A 5,000-nucleotide genomic window follows, 5' to 3' on the forward strand; every position below is an offset into this window, starting at 1 on the left:
AGAGTTATTGTGGGGACCAAATATAGTATAAATATAAATGATATATAAAAATAATACATAAATAATATACTATACATAAAGTTCCTTGGGAACCTTAAAGTGCTGATATTTATAAATATTAGCTACTTTTATTCTACAATAGTCATTGTTTTTATTCAGGAAGGGCCCACTACAACTCATCATTACTTTTCTCTAGCCAAGGGGCAGCTTCATGCACTAGAATAAAACATTAACATTTTCTTTAGTTCAATTGTTTCCCCATCCACTTTTCTCTCATTCTGCTGGCTTCTAAATCTTTGCTGCTGGACCTTCATCCATATTCCTCTTACTTACTCTGCATGGCTAGAACCCTGGGCTCTTTTCTAGGTTCCCTCCTCTCTCTCTGTGATTTTACTGGCTCTCGAATTCAGCTATTATCTCTCTCATAGCAGATTTCTCCCAAATCTACCTGGCCAGCCATTGGCTCTCTCCTGAGCTCTGTTCTTGCACCTCTACCATCCTTACCACTCCATCAGGATGTCTCATAAACCTTTCAAACTCTATGTGTACAAAAGAGTTTATTATTTGATCTCCAAAATCCATTTCTCTCTAAAGTCCCCATTTTTGTTAAGGACAACACCACCCTCAACTCTTCACTTCATTCTATATATATCTATGTCCACTATGTGCCATATCCAGTTAGTTGCTATCTTGCTAGTTCTGCTTCCATGACATTTCTTGAATTCATTCCCCTCTGTCTCCTGACAAGCCACAGATCAAGCCCTTACCATCTCTTGAATGGGTTAGTGTGATAACATCCTAGTTGGTCTGCCTACATCCAGCCTCTCCTGCTTGTTCTCCATTCGCTCCACCAAACACAGATGCCAAATTGATATTCTTAAAGCATAAGTCTAAATCTCTTCTCTGCTCAAGAAGTGTCGGTGGCTTCCTATTGTCTGTACAATAAAATATGAACCCCTTTGCCCCTCACAACCTGGTTCCAACTTATCTTTCTATTCATGGTTATTTCTAGAACCTCTGTTGAGACAGATTGCCCAAACCCTTTCCAGGGCTGCTCATCCACCTCTGGTGTCCACCTTCACTAATGTTTCAAGATAGAGCAAGAAGCTCTAGCATAGGCAGCAGTAATTCCCTTCATCCTAAGCCATCACCAGTCATCTTGACTTTTGTCTTGCCACTGGACTTTGATAACTCTAGAAGACAGAATGAGCCTTTGTGCAAATGTTGCTTCACTTAAATTCTGTGATGTCATTGGTCCTCTTCAAAACCCTATTTTTGGAGTTTCCTTGGCAAAATACTGGCTTAGTTCGCTATTTTCTTCTCCAGCTCAATTTATAGATGAGAAACCTGAGGTAAACAGGATTAAATGACCCAGGGTCAGCTAGTTAGTCCACTAAGGGTCTGAGGCCCAATTTGAATTCAGGATGATGAGTCTTTTTGATTCTAAGTCTAGTACTCTACCACTGTGTTATCCAGCTGCCCTGTTGTACATGTTCAGGGTGTTCAGAGATGTTCATGAAAGCAGCTGAAGTAGGCACTGTGGAGCTCTTGGAGCTTTTGTTAGGCACAGAAGAAGCCAAGGTCACCCACTCAATCCTGGGCCATCACCAGCTGTCTTGACTTTTTTCTTGCCACTGGACTTAGATGCCTGGAACAGAGAATAAGTCTGATGACTTTGTACAACTCTGCCTCCCTTCAATCCAATTCATACTTGAATAGTATATTGAATTGCATTATATTGTATTGTATAGGGGGCCAGCCTCTATATGGTTTTGGGGTCCTGAGTGGCGTTGGTGGCATCGGATTGTTAAGGCAGGAGAAAGAAAATGAGAACAACTAGACGAGTGGTTAGCCCATGTTGTTCTGAACTCTGTGGGCTTTGGAGTTTATTATATACTGATTTCAAACAAAGAACACAAAGAAAGAGTCACAGTTGTGAAGGGGTAACAAATCATACATAACCCATTAAAGTCTAAAGAGTAAAGGTATAAAGATAATGGCCAAATTCCAACCATCAATTAGTAGGGGATAATTCTGGGAGCGGAAATATTTTATGGAGATGCTCACTAATTGAGTCCTGTCCTCCTGGATTATAGACACCTGATCAAATAAAGTTCAGACTAAAGGCTCCAGTCTTATCTAAGTATGCAGTCTTATCTAAGTAATGTTTGTTAGGGTTCAGGCTTCTTAATTATCAAGGAGAGGAATCATTAATTCAGTAGATGCTGGTCTGCTAAGGACTCAAAGCTTTTCAATAAGTCTATAATGTTTTTCCAATAAGAAAAGGTATGAATCATAAGAGGTATCAAAAGAGGGGTCTCAGATTTTTATCTATTCTCTTATTGGCTTCCCACAGTATTGAATTGAATAGTATATCTAGAACACTAGTGCTGTCATTTTGGTCTTTGAGTATGAAGGACAAGAACCATTTTGTTCTATATTTATCTGTATACATGGAGTTCATCCTCCAAAAGCCTCAGGTTAGCATCTGCAGGACAGAATAGTTTTCATTTTTTGTCTCTGTAGCTGGAATTCCTAGCATCATCCTTGCTTGCAATAAATGTTCGCCCAAGAGAACCAGCATTCAATTTTTACAATTTAAGTTGACAAGAACTCAGAAAAATCCCAGGGTGAAGGAAACAGATCCTATAGGGAACTAAAAAAATTGGGGAGCAAACAGTGGCAGGAAGGGAATATTAATAATAGCTAGCATTTATACAGTGCTTTCATATTTGCAAAGTGTTTTTACATGTTACGTCAGAGAGATTGAATTTTGCAAAATGATTTTAGGAAGCATTGAGTTCAATAGCCTAATTTTGTAGGAGAATGATGCCCTCAGAGGTCAAGATCACCTTTTGCTTTTTAAAATGCTCTTAACTTGGATCAATGGAGTCAAAATATTGAATTGGTCTTTGTGTTTTCCAAGAATGGCTTTTTTAATTGAAGGAAATTCCATGAATTTAATTTTTTTAATTAATTTTTGCATCAAGGAATTTAATTTTTTTAATTAATTTTTGCATCAAAATGATTTCTTAATGGAATTGGGGATTACTCTTATGAGTTTCATATTCAATTCAATTCAACTGAAAATGAATAAAGATATTCATCAAATGGAATCTCCAAAGACCTCAGTACTAAACTTGACTAAAGGGGTGGGAGGGCAAGGGACCTTGGCACTCAGAGCAAAGATTTCTTCTACCCCCTCACAACTTTCCCCATACAGGTTTACCCCCATAACAGGGCTATAGGGACTAGAGATGATTTAATCCAACTCCTTCAATTTGTGGAGGAGAAATTGAGGCCCAAGGAGGATGGGTAGATTTTTTCAAGGTAGCACAAGAAACACCTGTAAAGGCAGGATTTGAGTCCAGTTGCTATCTTTACTCACCTTAACTAGGAGTCCTGAGGCCAGGGAGACTTTTCCCTGTGAGTGTGGGATTTAAGTGCTGTAGGAAAGATCTTGACCTCTTTGACCTGAGAGCCTAAACTAAGGCAAAATCTGGGAGGTATAACAAAAGACATTTCCGCATCTGGAGTAATCTGAAAAAAGAACAATAATTTGGGGAAAGGAAAAAAGCCACAGCAACAGATGGCAGGCACTCCTACAGAAGGAAGGGAATGGTAATTTTGGAAGCCAAGAGAAGCAATTTTGGATTTGGGGTAGGACAGCAAAGTGGGTTGGAGATGAACCTGTGAGAGAGAGAGGTCTTAGGAAGAGCATAGGCTCTCCAGTGTTCCATTTCCCACTGGTGGGGGAATTTGTAAAAAACTGTACTCCTACCTGGGAAGGAGTTGGGAGATAGAGGATGAATGCTGGGACCACAGGAAGACCTGAGGTCAAATCCAGCCAACACTTAAAAGACCTGTGAGACCCTGGGCAAATTCCTTCATCTGTCTGCCTAAAGTTTCCTCAACTGTCGAATAGGGATAAAGTAGCATCTATCTCAGAGTTGTGGTGAGGATCAAGAGAGACAATGGTTGTAAAAAACATTTATGAGGTAATAGTTCCAAAAATTATCATAGTAGACACTATTGTTCAGCTGTTTCTGGCTGTGACCCCATGGACTTTACTTGACAAGGATACTAGAGGGGTTTCCCCATTTCCTTCTCCTGTGGATCCTTTTTTTTTGTCAGAGGTTAAGTGTCTGAAAAGCTGGATTTGAACTTAGGTTTTCCTGACTCCAGACCCAGCACTCTAGCTGCTATAGGAGGCACTTTAATAAATGGTTCTCCCCTTCACCTCTATTCTTTGCTATTCTGTTCTAAGATATTTTGCTTCTTGATTTATGGTTCCTACTAAAGTCTATTGGTGGGGAAGGTAGGTAGGATTGGGTTCAAGCTGTATTCCATAATTGTGAATGATACAAAACTAAAACAATAGCAAGAGACTACAAAATTGACTGGGATTTTTATAACCGAAACAACTCTGCTCTTCAGAATCCTCGTGGAACATGAGTTAAAATTCTTCAGGATCATGGATTCATACCTAGTTTGGACCATGGTCCAAGCCCCTCATTTTCCTGATGAGGAAACAGAGGCCTGGTGATTTAAACATCTCCCACTCCAATCACCATGTTGCCATCTACAACTGAAATGATGGACAGCTACATTAGGTCTCCCTGACCCAACTATCTTAACTTCAGGTCCAGAGTTAAGAGCCTCATTCACCACTAAATGGCTTTAATGACTTTGGGATATCCTAGTTACAAGTTTCAGGGCAGGATCCCTATTAATTGTCAGATTAATGGTGAGGAAAACTACTTGCTGATAAAGTTCCAAATTACCTGGACATTGACAAGTTGTTTCTCCTTGGAAAGCAATGAAGAACCACCCTGCTCCCAATGGTCCCAACAAATATGTGAAATTAAGCCCACTTAATAGAGCATTGCTTGGGTACTGCATTTGGGTAGTGTTCAATCACTACTAGTAATGGCTCTTCTGGGCATCTGGTAATTTGCCAACAGCATTGTCAATGGCCCTATGACATGAAACAAGGCTCA

This window comes from Gracilinanus agilis, unplaced genomic scaffold, assembly GCF_016433145.1.
Source record: "Gracilinanus agilis isolate LMUSP501 unplaced genomic scaffold, AgileGrace unplaced_scaffold33295, whole genome shotgun sequence".
Taxonomy (NCBI): Eukaryota; Metazoa; Chordata; class Mammalia; order Didelphimorphia; family Didelphidae; genus Gracilinanus; species Gracilinanus agilis.